A 16,534-nucleotide genomic window follows, 5' to 3' on the forward strand; every position below is an offset into this window, starting at 1 on the left:
TCACTTAAAAGCCATGAATAGTGTGGTGACAGTGTCAACGTCTAGAGTAGTTTAGGTAGCGGTCGTAAATGACAGTCCGCATCTTCCAGCTAATTAGATGAGTGTCAGTATACTGTCTGATCAAACTTGACACAGAATGTGGACGAAAAACGCAGTCATTTGTTACTATGATCACTGTATTTATGTTCTATACACCGACGATGTGCAACTGTTTCGCTCGTACTCCTGTTTATTTATTAACATCCCGTCGAAACCTTGGTATTTAGTGGTGGAGCAGTAGGTTGACTACACGAAATTAAGGCGAAGAAATAGTGGTGGCCACCTTATCTGAAAACATCGTCGCAGGCGACGCGAAAATCCTGAAAGGTGTGATTGGATGGGCGGTTGATACCCGCTCCTCCCGAATGCAAATTTTGCGTGTTACCACTATATCACTTCTTTATGCTTTTCTGCTATTCAGAACACCGCATTGAACCTCGTGGCAATAATATGGAACTGGCGTCTGCGAAAGAATGAATATGGATGAGAAATATATAGCCATTATTTAAAACAAATGTTTTCAGAATGAAATTTCTAACTTCAGTCTGCGAGTTGCGCTGAAGTGAAGCTTGCTGACAGCGCAAGACTTGATGGAGAAATGTAATTCTAGAGCATTTTCCCGCCAGTCTCACACATGAATGCCAGTGGTCGTCCCAGAGACCAAAGCAACTGACTGTGGAAAAATAAAAATCTGTGCTTCTCGTATTACTACATTTTCATCTTCATATGTGCGCCACAAGCCTTTGTACACGTATGGTAAGTGGCGCAGGATGCATAATATACTAATATATTTTTCTCATCGTCCTACATCATTCGCACGTGTTGTCGATATCCTTCCGTATGAGCGGAAATTTCCCTTCTGTTAACGTCATGGTCTTTGCACTCTGTTTAAGCAAGTGATTCATTTTGGAACGCGAGATCTTGGAATTTCATTAGTAAGTCTCTCGGTGGTACACAACGTCTTTCTTCTGACGTCTCCGATTACAGTCTGTATGTTTTCCGTTAATCCAATTTGATAAGTGTCCCATACCGACGAATAATATTAAAGTATTCATTGAACATAGGTTTTGTTACCGATCTCTTTCTGATCTGTTATCAACCCCTTGTGCTGCTAGACCACTGGAAACAATACTAATTCCTGAGAAAATATGAACCATGGAAAGCAATATCGCTAAAACTCAACGAAAAAGCTATCTCGAAAGCGTTCTTACAAACGAACTGCAAATCTTTTTGCGCCGAAATTGCAGATAGCTGGTCGAATTAGCCCAAAGTTATTAAATTGCTGTACATTTTGTAAATCACTGCCCGCGCGATGCACTTCAATCTTGATGTGAACAACCTTTTCTTGCACTGTTCCGCACCAACAGCACAACAAGTTATCTTTGGTGATTTAGCTGTGACGGAAGCACAAGAAAGCCTTCGTGTGGTTACCGGACTGTAACAAGGAAGATGTTTAACCGCTATAATAAGTAATCGACGGAAATGCTTGCGTCAGTATTACTTCGAAGAACCTTACACTATGCTCTGACTCGCACAGTTTTCAGAACTGGACGTTCTCAGAAACGACAGCTGTAATCTATGATGGACTAATTTTCGTTGGACTCGTTCTCACAGTACTTGGTACTAGTGCGGTATTTACCTGAGCTTCATCCAGATATCCCTTCAGATCATCTTCATTTGTTACTTCCAGTAAATTTCTTTTCTAATTTTTCTTGTTTGCAATGTACGATCATTAGTGTGGTGCTTGTGCGTCTGACTCTGTATGGTGGGGAGCAACAGGTAATCGAGGTAACATCCGTGGTTACACGGAAAGACCCATCTTAACATTCGTCAAAAATCTCCTTGAATCAAAATCAGAATTATTGGGTCGAGATTTGCTCAAGAGTGCTTAGTCGAGCGATACTTTGCTAGGTATTATTACGAGCTGCTGTAATGACTGCTGTTTGATCGTTGCATGCTGAGCCTCAATAGTACGAAGTTACGAGTAGCTCGCCTCGATAGCCAATCTCGCTACCGCACGCTTTCATGCCAACACTCCACTCAGAGGTTGCTGGTTGAATCCTTTCGAATTTTCATTCAACTGGCAATGAAAAGAGAAGCAGTTGCATACAGTTCCCGTTACTTCCTTTGCGTCGGTGGAAATGAAATGAGCGTTGGCGTCATTGGCCGGAAGTCCCTTGCGAGGTCCGGCCGCCTTGGTGCAGGTCTTATTACATTCGACGCCACATTGGGCGACCTGCACGCCGGATGGGGATGAAATGATGATGAAGACAACACAACACCCAATTCCTGAGCGGAGAAAAATCGCGGACCCACCCGGGAATCGAACCCTGCACCTTAGGACGGCAATCCGTCACGCTGACCACCCAGCTTTCGGGGCGGACTTTGCGTCAGTGTACTAGGTTCAATTGCAAACCTCTACCACATATCCCATTGTGGCACTGTTGATGGTGACCCGACTGTCGTATGGGACATTAAGCTCGAGAGCCCACTATTCGAGAGGAGTATGAGCGGGTTGCACCGTGATCTTATTTCTCGTCGTCATTAACTACACAAACACGACACTAAATCTCCAAGGGCACTCAGCACTGTCACCTACACTCAACACGTACACTTACGACACGACACACATTTTGCGAAGGAGGGATGACACTGCGCCCTATGAAAGAAAGCTTCCCCAACTAAGTGGCTGAACTTACCTTCTTCGTCTCTACCTCAGTAGATTCATACGAGTTCACTTTAACTTTATTCATGGGTGTAAAAAAGGTTTCTGAAACATATTTTACTCTGAAATGTTACAACTTCACGTACATCATGGGAAAGATACAGGGAGCGGACAAAAATATGGAAACACCAAAAGCACACTAAATTACCATGCCTAATACGGTGCAGGAAAACCTTTGGCATTAAACCAGCTTCCAGTCGTCTCAGAATGGATAAATACAGGTCTTGAAACGTATTCAAGGTAACCTTATGCCATTATTCCTGCAAAATAGTGGCAAATTCAGAAGACGATGATGGAGATGGTTAGCGATCGATCTTGCTTCGCTCCAAAGTAGACCACAAAGACTCAATAATATTGAGATCTGTTGACTGTGGTGGCCAGGGAGATACGACACCTCATCCTCGTGCTCACAATACCATTCCTGGACGATGCGAGCTGTGTGGACAGCGGCCTTGTCTACTTGTAACACAGCATCACCTTTCGGGAAAAAATATTGTACCATGGGTTGGTCCTGATAGACAGAATGGTCACAATCCTTGGATAGAATCCGACCTTATAGAGTAACCACGATGCCTATGGAGTGCCACAATATGGCTGCCAATATCAGAACCGAACCGCCACCACGTTTCACTCTTGGCATCAAGGAGTCTGCGTCATAGGCTTGAGACGGCGTACACCAAACATAAACAAGGCCAGAAGTTAGAAGCAATGTGAAACAAGACCCATTCTGCCAAAAAACTTTCTTCCATTGCCCCATAGTCCAAGTATTATGGCTTCGGCACCACGTTGTGGTGTTAAGAGAATTTGCATCACTGATGTGTGGTTTTATCATTCCAGTTCGCCCTGCAATTCGCATGTTATGGAGCTCCATTCGTGTTGTTTTGGTGCTTGACAGGGTTCGCGAGTACGACATTCGGCTACCTTGGTTGCAGAAGCACACCCCATACGAGCACCAAAAATTTCCCAACTTCGAATTCACTCACCTCCGACATAATGTACCCACAGCTATACAGAACATTGTTCTAACCGCGACTGACACTCGCAACGTATTGAGGACACCGCACAGGCACCATTCGCGGTCAAATACAGCAACGCCCCTTTCAGGATTGTGTAGCGTCTGTATTTATATTCAAACATGCACTTCTCACAATGTTTCCATATTTTTGTCCAGGCACTGTAGACTTCTAAACAGTATACAGAATTGCAAACACTGTACGTCAACGCGAACATAAAAACCATACTGTGAGGAACGTGCTGTCTTTGATATTCCGGTCGGATTACAAAATCCACACGAGAAGTATGCCAATCCCACGTGGTATCTTACGGTACTCTTACCATATAAATGTGTGATTTTCATTGCTTTTCTATTCTTGTGAAGAATTCTATGCGAAGTATATCTAATATAAATTACACTGAAGAGCCAAAGAAATTGGTGCACCTGCCTAATATCGAGCACGCAGAAGTGGCGCAACACGACGTGGCATAGACCCGACTAATGTCTGAAGTAGTGCTGGAGGGAACTGACATCATGAATCCTGCAGGGCTGACCATAAATCCGTAAGAGAACGAGAAGGTGGAGATCGCTTCTGAAAAGCACGTTGCAAGGCATCCCAGATATGCTGAATAATGTTCATGTCTGGAGAGTTTGGTGGCCAGCGGGAGTATTTAAGCTCAGAAGAGGGTTCCTGGACCCACTCTGTAGCAATTCTGCACGTGTGGGACGTCGCATTGTCCTGCTGGAATTGTCCAAGTCGATGTTGGAACGCACAATGGACATGAATGGATGCAGGCGAGCAGACTGGATGCTTACGTATATGTCACCTGTCAGAGTCGTATCTAGACGTATCAGGGGTCCCATATCACTCCAACTGCAATATGTAACCAGTCGTCAACAGTACAGTGTTGGCGTTGATGGGCATAAAGCTCTGTGCCGTGCAGTCATCAATGGTACACGAGTAGGCCTTCGACTCCGAAAGCCCAAATCGATGATGTTTCGTTGAATGGTTCGTACGCTGACACTTGTTCATGACCCAGCATTGAAATCTGCAGCAATTTGCGGAAGGATTTCACTTTTGTCACGTTGAGCGATTCTCTTCAGTCGTCGTTGGTCTCGTTCTTGCGGGATCTTTTTCCGGCCGCAGCGATGTCGGGGATTTGATGTCTTACCGGATTCCTGATATTCACGGCACACTCGTGAAATGGTCGTACGGGAAAATACCCACTTCATCGCTACCTCGGAGATGCTGTGTCCCATCGCGCCGAATATAACACCACGTTCAAACTCACTTAAGTCTTGATAACCTGCCTTTATAGCAGCAGTAACCGATCTAACAACTGCGCCAAACGCTTGTGGTCTTATATAGGTGTTACCGATCGCAGCGCCGTATTCTGTCTGTATTTGAATACGCATGCCTATACCAGTTTCTTTGGCGCTTCAGTGTATATTCAAGAGCGAAATAAAAAGTTGTGACATGCAACAACAACAATATCCAGTTCTCCTGGTTCCTCATTTGTGCCATATCAGAGTCAGGTGTTTCTCAGGTTTAATCATGAACAATATTTAAGGCGCAATTCATTCACTTACCGTGAGGCAGGAAGACAGTGTGGTTGAAAGAAATATGCCTGTTTTACCTTTGCGTTAGACATTAATAAATCCGCAGTTATTTTTGCTTTGTTAATTTATTCACAATACGTGAAAATGCGTTTCGAACGCAATCTCTTCTAAAACTATAATTCAATTTAAGAACTATCCAGATAGCCTGCGTAGTGGGTAACACATTGGACATGAATTCAGAAGGAACAAGATTCAAATCTATCTATTCAGATATAGTTTTCTGCGGTACTCCTGAATTGATTAAAGCGAGTGTCAGAGGGTTCCTTTGGGAAGGACGGAGTACTTTCTCATATTTGGCCTACCCGAGTTAGTGCTCCGTCTGCAGTGAATTCGTCGTGGATGGATGTTAAACTGTTAACTTTCCTTTTTGCTCCTATTTAAACATTTAATTACATCGTCGCATATGACACAGTAATGACATGTGACAATTTGCATGCCGTTAACTGGCGTTGTAGTTGTACGTTATGTAGTATACTTCTCTCCAACTATCACTGCTATATACTTACGTGAAAGAAGCTGAAGCTTTTAGTTTCTTCGTGGTTACGGCCATTCACAGTAAATAAACTACACGTCATACAGAGTAGGCCTCCGCGGCCGGTACTTGAAATTCTCGATGATTTTTATTGTGTGGGCATTAGGCCGTGCTCTAAGACGTATTTGTTTCGTCTCCTTATGTGGGAGACATTTTCAATGAATATAAAGATGTCGTTAGCTGATTTTTGAACTTACACAAGCTCAGCAAGCCGAATCGTGACGTTATCCGACTACTGCCAAAGAGCAGGGAGTCGCGTCCATGTCTATTACAGAACTTGTACTGCACAAGAATTTGTGCGATTTGCGTTATTTAGCGAGTCTCAGAACATGGCTCAGAACAAGTCTCAGAACATGGCTATTATCAGTCCTCCTTTTCTTTGGAAAAAACACCATCAACTCTTCTGCAGTACAAATTCAAAAACACACGTCAGCGCGATTTTGCAATCTTTGGCAGCGTCAGGGGATGAAGTTAAAACGCGATCGCTTAAGTTAGAAAATCAGCTGACAGCGTCTTTGTATCATAAGAGGATGTCTAAAGACACTAGCACACAAACGTAGCCAGACTAATATGCCTTACACAACTGCCTAATGCTTATATACCTACGCCTACATCTACATAGATACTCCGCAAGCCACCGTACGGTGCGTGGCGGAGGGTACCCTGCACCACTATTTCCTGCTTCACTCGCAAATAGAGGGAGGGAAAAACGACTATCTATATGCCTCCGAATGAGCCCTAATTTCTCGTATTTTATCTTCATGGTCTTTACGCGCAACGTATGTTGGCGGCTGTAGAATCGTTCGGCAGTCAGCATCAAGTGCCGGTTCTCTAAATTTTCTCAACAGTGTTTCTCGAAAAGAGCGTCACCTTCCCTCCAGGAATTCCCAGTTGAGTTCCCGAAGCATCTCCGTAACACTTACGTGTTTTGGGGCCCTACCAGTAACAGATCTAGCAGCACGCCTCTGAACTGCTTCGATGTCTTCCTGTCACATTTCCCTGGGGCACTGCTGACGATACCTCTGCCTCTGATGAACGCTCGCCGTCGAGGACAACATTTAAGATCTTCGAGCCACTCTCATATCTGTGAACTTATTCCATATGCTCCTATCTTCGTTAACAGCCTGCAATGGGGCACCGTGTCAAATGATTTCCGGAAATCTAGAAATATGTAATCTACCTGTTGCCCTTCATCCATTGTTCTCAATATATCATGTGAGAAAAGGGAAAGTTGAGTTTCGCACGAGGGATGCTTTCTAAAACCGTGCTGATTCGTGGACATAAGCTTCTCAGTCTCAAGAAAATCATAGTTGAACTGAGAATATTTTCAAGGATTCTGCAGCAATCGGAAGTTGGGGATATTGTCCCGTAATTTTGCGGGTCCGTTTTTTACCCTTCTTATATACTGGAGTCACATGCGCCTTTTTCCAGTCACTTGAGACTTCGTGCTGGGCGAGAGATTCACGATAAAAGCAAGCTAGGTAAGGGGCCAGTGCCGTAGAGTACTCTCTGTGAAATCGAACTGGCATTTCATCCGGTACCTGGTGATTTATTTGCTTTCAAATCTTTCAATTGTCTCTCATTGTCAGGTATGCTTATTACGATGTCGTCCATACGGGAGTCTGTCCGATGGTCAAATGACGGTATGTTTGTACGATTCTCCTGTGTGAACGATTTCTTGATCGTGAAATTTAGAACTTCGGCTTTCGTTTAGCTGTCTTCAACTGCCACACTAGACTGGTCAACAAGGGACTTAGTGGAAGCCTTAGACCAGCTTAGCGATTTTACATACGACCAGAATTTTCTCTGGTTCTCTGCCAGATGTTTTGCTAAGGTGTGACATTGGTAGCTGTTGTATGCTTCGCGCGTAGATATTTCCACAGACGCACGAATATCTACTAACCTTCGCTTGACGTTATTGTGCGTTCGCTTTTGAACCGAGAATGCAACAGCCTCTGCTTCCTCAGCATCCGTTATTAAACCATGGTGGGTCTTTTCCATCCTTTATTCACTAACTAGACACAGAGCTCTCCAGATGACGATTTACAATCTGCTTAACTTTGCCCATAAGTCCTCTACACCCATCTTATTGGAACTAAGTGATGACATTTCACTGTCTAAGTGAGATGTTAATAACTGCTTATCTGCTCTGTCTAGCAGAAACACTCTCCTAGCCTTCTTGACTGACTTATTAACTTTCGTAATCATAGTTGCTATAATGTCATCATAATTGCTAACCCCGTTTCATTACTGACACTGTCGATAAGGTCCGCAGTCCGCAGCTCGTGGTCGTGCGGTAGCGTTCTCGCTTCCCGCTTCCGGGTTCCCGGGTTCGATTCCCGGCGGGGTCAGGGATTTTCTCTGCCTCGTGATGACTGGGTGTTGTGTGATGTCCTTAGGTTAGTTAGGTTTAAGTAGTTCTAAGTTCTAGGGGACTGATGACCTAAGCTGTTAAGTCCCATAGTGCTCAGAGCCGTTTTTTGATAAGGTCCGGACTATTTTTAACTACAAGGTCTAAGATATTTCCATTGCGTGTGGGCTGCCGAATTAGCTGCTCAAGACGTATAACCAAAATCAGATGTAAATTGGAGCAGTCGGCCGGGGTGGCCGAGCGGTTCTAGGCACTACAGTCTGGAACCGCGCGACCGCTACGGTCGCAGGTTCGAAACCTGCCTCGGCTTGGATGTGTGTGATGTCCTTAGGTTAGTTAGGATTAAGTCGTTCTAAGTTATAGGGGACTGATGACCTCAGACGTTAAGTCCCATAGTGCTCAGAGCCATTTGAACCAAATTGGAGCTTTCGCGCCGTTCTGAATACCGCATGTTTGATTTTTTGAAACTGAATGAAAGCTTCACCGACAATATTCTAAGAAAGTACAAGTAAACGTGTTGCACGAGGTTGGAGGAGCCCAGCATTTTCTTGGATGAAATTAAAAATAGCCTAAAAATCTAAAAAAAATGGTTCAAATGGCTCTGAGCACTATGGGACTCAACTGCTGAGGTCATTAGTCCCCTAGAACTTAGAACTAGTTAAACCTAACTAACCTAAGGACATCACAAACATCCATGCCCGAGGCAGGATTCGAACCTGCGACCGTAGCGGTCTTGCGGTTCCAGACTGCAGCGCCTTTAACCGCACGGCCACTTCGGCCGGCCCTAAAAATCTAAATACGTAGTGGTCAACGTAATGCATATGTTAGATTCTAAAGGGGAATCATCTCATGTTCTTGTTATTTGTAAAGCTGTCAGCTTAAGAGAAGAACGGCTCAGTAATAATGTCGATAACAAATTTTATAGGTAGTACCTACAATTCACTTTGTAGTACACTCTCGCACAAATGGTTTAACGTTCATCCAAGTGTTGGATTTGTACGCTATCTGACGGGACATGCTACATACTCAGATTGTCTATGTAGAATCCAGGAAAAAGAGCGACCCAGCTGTGATTGCGGAGCCATGGGTACACCAGACCACGTCCTACTGGAATGTCCAGTTTGAGTCCTTGATGAAACAGTAGCATCAGTATCAGTGCACTTCTATCTACGAAGTAGTGTGTAATGAGCTGTATTTTGGCTTCTGGAATGCGACGAATTAAGTCGTCTAACTGACAGCCAACAGAGAACATGGGGACCAATTTGCACAGGTCACACCAATAGTTAAGAAAGGCCGTAGGAGTAATCCACTGAATTACAGGCCCATATCGTTATCGTTGATATGTAGCAGGATTCTGCAACATATATTGTGTTCGAACATTATGAATTACCTCGAAGAGAACGGTCTATTGAGACGCAGCTAACACGGATTGGAAAAACATCGTTTTTGTGAAACACAACTAGCTCCTCGCACACACGAAGTGTTGAGTGCTATTGAAAAGGGATTTCAAATTGATTCTGTATTTCTAAATTTCCAAAAGGCTTTTGACTCTGTACCACACAAGCAACTTGTAGTGAAATTGCGTGCTTATGGAATACCGTCTAAGTTATGTAACTGGATTCGTGATTTCCTGTCAGAGATGTCACAGTTCGTAGTAATTAACAGAAAATAATCGAGTAAAACAAAAGTGATATCTTGTGTTCCCTGAGGTAGTGTTATAAGCCCTCCGCTGTTACTTATCTATATAAACGTTTTGGGAGACGATCTGAGCAGCCGTCTTAGGTTGATTGCAGATGATGCTGTCGTTTATCGTCTATTAAAGTCATTAAAAAGGAAAATAAATTGCAAAATGATTTAGAAAAGATATCTGTATGGTGCAAAAATTGGCAATTGACCGTAAATAACGAAAAGTATGAGGTCATCTACACGAGTGCTATAAGGAATCCGTTAAACTTCGGTTACGCGATAAATCAATCAAATCTGAAGGTCGTAAATTCAACTAAATACCTATGAATTACAATTACTAACAACCTAAATTCGAAAGAACTCATAGAAAATGTTGTGGGGAAGGCAAACCAAAGACTGGGTTTTATTGGCAGGACACTTAGAAGATGCAACATATCTACTAGAGGGACTGCCTACACTACGCTTGTCCGTCCTCTTTTAGAGTACTGCTGCGCGGTGTGGGTTCCTTACCAGATAGGATTAACGGAGTATATCGAGAAAGTCCAAAGAAGGGCAACACGTTTTTTATTATCGCGAAATAAGAGAGACAGTGTCACTGAAATGATACAGGATTTGGGGTGGACATCACTAAAACAAAGGCGTTTTTCGTTGCGCGGAATCTTCTCACGAACTTTCAATCACCAACGTTCTCCTTCGAATGCGAAAATATTTTGTTAACGCCAACCTACATAGGGAGAAACTACCATCATAATGAAAAAAAAAGGGAAATCAGAACTCGCACGAAAAGATATATGTGTTCGTTTTCTCCGCACGCTATTAGAGATTGGAATAATATAGAATTATTGTGAAGGTGGTTCGATGTACCCTCTGCCAGGCAATTCAATGTGATTTGCAGAGTATCGATGTAGATGTAGATAAACGACTGCGTGCCCAGAATAGGAGGATGTTACGTGCCGTGGAGGAGAGAAATGGCTCGATAACAGGATAAGAATGGAGGGAAAAGCCGTCAGTTTGTCTTCGGATCCGAAGTCGACTCCGAAAGGGAGACTCGATCTGCAGTACCTCACCTACCATATAGCTGCAGAAATGGGAAATAACACAGTACACCGGATCCATGAGGTTTCTAAAGTTAGTGTGAAAATGAAACTGGACATTGAGTATCCGAGTCACTGAAATTACCTAAGATTACCCAAAAAACTGATATTTGTCGCCTGTTCCACGTATTTGTCGAGTAATGACAAATCTATTTCCTTCTTTCTCATTACTGTTCTTATTTCTATTCCATCTATCACACTTCATATTGTTATTTGTTGTTAGTAATTATTATTAGTTTTTCTTTATTATATTAGGTGGACAATAGAGGTTGTGCAATAATTGGTGCAGGAAGTTGAATTACATTGGGTGAAATATAAGAAAATACAGATGAGCTTCGTGTCATCTGGCTCACGCACTGGCTGTAAACTGAATGGCATTTCCATATCCTCATCCAAAATATCGCTTTTTCGGAGGATGATCCACAAAAAAATTTAAGAACTAAGTATAGAAACGATTTCCTTGATAGAAATTGAACTGTGGAATATGCTGTTGGCAAAACCTTCGAGCAGCAACTTTATCTTCCGATGACACCAAGTCGTCAAGGACTTCACGTCTGGATTCAACTACAGTCGCCAACAATGCAGTGCGTGAGTCAGGAGACCGTCTTCGTATGAAATAAGCACGGCTTGAATGCGATAAACAGGTTACGGTGTGTAGTGGGTCTATAAATCACCAAAAGCGGGCAATTTAATAACTGGATCTGATAGACTATGTTATTGTTGTTGTTGTTGTCTTCAGTCCGAAGACTTGTCTGATGCAGCTCTCGACGCTAATGAACCCTGTAAAACCTCCATCATATCTGCATAACCAACCCAAATTACTCTACTACTGTCGACATGCCTTGGTATTTCTTTCTCTTCAGTCTCAACTCCCCCGAATCCCACACGCACGCACGCATACACACACACACACACACACACACACACACACACACACACACACTCTTCCCTCAAATACCATATTTGCAAATCCTTAATGCCTCAGTATGTGTCGTACCAACCGTTCCCTTCTTTTGGCCAAGTTGCACCATAAATTTCTTTTCTTCTAATTTGCATTTAGCATTTGTGCGTTAGTTATCCGATCAACCTATTTAATTTTCAACATTCTTCAGCCACATTGCATTTCAAAAGATTCTTCTCTTTTCTTCTTGCCTAACATGTTTATCGTCCACGCTTTACTTCAGTACAAGGCTACAAGGCTCGACAAATACCTTTAGAAAAGATTTCCTAACGCCTAAATTTATATCCGATGTTAACAAATTTCTCTTTTTCAGGAAAGCTTTTCGTGTTATTAGGGATAAGCTTCACAGCTATTGTTTCCTTTTCATGTTCTTCGAGGCTTACAATTGCTGCCTGACTTATACACACGTTGCAGGTAACCTTCCCTCCCTGTATTTTATCCCCACTACCTCCAGAATTTCAAAATGAATTCCAGTCAGCCTTGTCAAAATTTTCTTCAAATCTACAAATGGTATAAATGTTAGTTTTCCTTTCTTCATTCTATCTTTTAAGATAAATATTGCCTCGCATGTTCATACACCAGTGCGGATTCAAAAATAATTTTCCCTGAAGTCAGCTTCTATGCTTTTCCATTCTGCTGTAATTAATTCGTGTCAATATTTTGCAAGAATGATTTATTAAATTGATAGACAATTTTCACATATGTCTTTGCCGTCTTTGGTATAGGGATTACTAAATTTCTGTTGAAGTCTAAGTGTATTTGTAAAACAATAAACTGGTAGCCAATATTTTAGCTACCAGTTTAATGTTTTAAAAGCATCAGGATCGCTCCCACATGAGCACAATGTGCTCCCTACAAAATCTAAGAGTATTTATTTTATCTTATTTATTTTCATTACCAGGCTGGATAGTGTTGTCATGGTATGTTCTCCGAAGGATCTCAGTATTTCTGAGGGAATATCGTCTACTCCAGAGGCCTTGTTTCGACTAAGGTTTTTCAGTGCTTTGTTTCTACCAAAAACGATATGTAGTCAGTACCCTTCTCAAAACAAGAAAAAAATTTCGCTTCGAACAGCACAAATTTACGTAGAACGCTGTATTCACAAAAATGTGAGTCGACATAAAAGCTGCAGGGGTTGGACAAAAACAAGACAACACCGCAGGAAATGCTTGCTTGAAAATATATGCAGGTGCCAGCCAAGCCTGCAGATGGCACTGTTGTATTTGAACACGAATGGCGTTTCTGCAATGCCCTCAATTAGTCCATCAATGAAAAAAAATAGGTTAAAGAAAGGGGGGGGAGGGGGTATGTGTGGCGTAGAAGCGCGACGAAAGGTAGGTCGCCGGATTAAGTTCATGCTCTTCCCTCCTTCATAGATCTGCAGACTGAGCAGGTGATTCCTCATTCTGTCTGCCACATAACGTCACGAGAAGCAACTACAGGGTGTTTCACAAAGTCATACGGGCTCTCCACAGAGCACCTTATTAACCACTATTGACGCACTGCCCAGTCATGCCCAGAGAGTGTTTATTTGCACAAAATACCGTAACACTACATAGAATGCAGATATAAGTTACTAATAACACTTACACAGGTAATGCATATGGACAGAATCTACGTAATCCTCTGCACGATGTTCTCCACTGCTAAAGTAGAAACTGATTCTTAGTAATAGTGTACGACAGCTGTAGTGTCCTGGGGAAGGTAACTTACCCCACGATGAGCGCTGCTCTCTTTTCAGTTTACAGACAGCTATACATCCACAGCATTTGTGAGCTCAAACACGCCGAAGTATCTCGAACACAATCACATCGTCCATGCCAGCCAGCATAGTTTTCAGAAATATCGGGGGGCTAAACTGGACTCGCAGTTTTTTCAAATGTCGTCTTGAATGGTATGGCCCAAAGTAGTCAGGTAGATGTATTTCATGACTTCATAAAAGCACTTGACACAGTACAACATCAGCGAATATGTGGTACCAAACAAAATATGTGACTGGAATGAGGATTTCGTGGTGGGGAGGATGCAGCATGTTGTATTGGATAGCGAGTCATCCACAGTTATAGAAGCAACTTCAAGTGTGCCTTCGCGAAGTGTTGGAACATTTTCTGCTAATATTGCACATTAATTCTCTGCTAAACAATATTAACAGTGGCCTCAGACTTTTCGCAGTTGATGCCCTTACATATAGTCACATGTTCATAGCAGTGTAGAACATCGTGCAGAGGTTTACGTAGATTCTGTCCATATGTATTACCTGAGTAAGTGTTATTAATAACTTATATCTGCATTACTTACATATAGTTACATTATAACAAAAACGTGAAGCTCCTAGAAAGGGAGAAACGAAATGAAACTTCACGTGTTGAGAGGTCGGTTGGTTGAGGGGAGGGGTCCAAACAGCGAGGTAATCAGTCCCATTGGATTACGGACGGAAGCCAGCCGTGCCCTTTCAAAGGAACCATCCCAGCACTTGCCTGAAGCGATATAGGGAAATCACGAAAAACCTAAATCAAGATGGCCGGACGCAGGTTTGAACCGTCGTCCTCCCGAATGGGAGCCCAGTGTGATAATCACTGCGCCACTTCGCTGGGTAGCGTTGATACGGTATTTAATGTTATTTACAGGTTCAGAATGCCTTGAGGAATTTCAGGTAGTGTGTACATCTGAAGGGCGTATTCTGAATAAAACAGACGATTTAAAAGGCAACATTCTTACTTTATTCCAGTGAATGGGGTCACTATCGGTCGCGCCCTGGGATCGTGGAACAGTCAGCGAGGATCACGGAAGATATCGATAAGTAAAGGAACGAAGTCCGAGAACACTCAGTAGAGAGATGTGAAGAAAAGACTTGATGTCAAGTTGACAGCCACGTCCAGACAGACTGTCCGTCTGTAGCGTGACGCTCCAGCCGCGCCGCGTAACCTACACGTGATTTTCCTCCAGTGTCCCCTATTAGCTTCTCTGGTGACGAGTCGGGACTTGCCAGTCAGCGTTTTTATTAGAACAAACATCCTATGCTGATGCTATGGTTCTGCTTGGCACGTATATTACAGTAAATTTATACTGGAAGAGGGTCAGAAAACGCGATGAAAATTGAAGTGGAAGAAAACGTAAAATTAACGATCAAAATTCCCGATATCTCCTAGCCTGTCGAAATAAGCTGCACTATTATTTCAGTAATTACAATACCGAGTCAAACTTATGAAGAACCTAGCATTATGAGCCCACTTATCAGGCCTGGCCTGGATGCAGGCACTGATTCGGTGAGGAAGGCTACCATTAAACCCTTGTATCCTCTGGTTCAAAAATGGTTCAAATGGCTCTGAGCACTATGGGACTTAACTTCTGAGGTCATCAGTCCCCTAGAACTTATAACTACTTAAACCTAACTAACCTACGGACATCACACACATCCATGCCCGAGGCAGGATTCGAAGCTGCGACCGTAGCGGTCTCGCGGTTCCGGACTGTAGCGCCTCGAACTGCTCGGCCACAACTGGTCCTTCATATCCTGGATACTGTCCCTCGGACGGAGATGACGTCCGTGCTGGTCTCACACATGTTCTCACGGGGACAGATCTTGGGATCTTGTTGGCCACAGGAATACCTCTACATTGCGCAGAGACTTCGTAGAGACACGTGCCGTGTGTAGACGAGCATTGTCTTTTTGAAAAGTGGCACCACGATATTGTCGCATGAGACGTAACGCATGAGGACGCAGGATGTCTGCAGTTGTGCCATCAGAGTTCCCTCAATGACTATCGGCCGTGATCTGGACTCATATCCGATTGGTCCCCTCACCATGACGTCAGGAATAACACCACTTTGCCTCTCCAAAACATTGGAACTATGGAGCCTCTCCTAAGGTTGCCGCCATACTAGCCGGGGTCGGGCAGAACTGTGATTTACCACTGAACCCGATGCGATGCCATTCATCTGCAGTCCATGCTGCCTGGTCACGGCTTGGGACGGTAATCCCATAGTGAGGCTGCTGCTAGTGCTAGTCTCAGAGCAATGGTACAGGATCACTCAGATATTGTAGGGCACCCGATGGCATGGGCAGATGTGAAGAGGTTACGGTGTGCCTGGTGCGCAATATGGCTATACTCCTTTGTAGTGGTTACATGTGACTGATCGGAATCTTGACGTCAAGTATATTTGCTCTCACGTTTCCATGCCGTCCAACATCGGGCCACTGTCACATTCGAATGCCCCAAAAATCTCAATATTGTACGATTCGACCAGCCAGCCAGATACATGAATGCGGACGATATTTCTAACGCGAAAGTTAACGATACTTTTAACGTTTTTTATGTGTCTGGAAACAAAACAAGTAAATCGATACTTCTAAAATAGGCAATCGATAGATTTTTTTAGGCTTACGATTTTCCAGTTTAACGTTTTTCGATCAGAGATATAGTTTTTCGTATGTGATTGCAGGCTTTTCGGAGTATTTCGGGTATGAAATCTTCTCAGGTTAGCAGCCGTTTGGCGGCGTCGTCTCGTCTT

This window comes from Schistocerca piceifrons, chromosome X (assembly GCF_021461385.2).
Source record: "Schistocerca piceifrons isolate TAMUIC-IGC-003096 chromosome X, iqSchPice1.1, whole genome shotgun sequence".
Classification (NCBI taxonomy): domain Eukaryota; kingdom Metazoa; phylum Arthropoda; class Insecta; order Orthoptera; family Acrididae; genus Schistocerca; species Schistocerca piceifrons.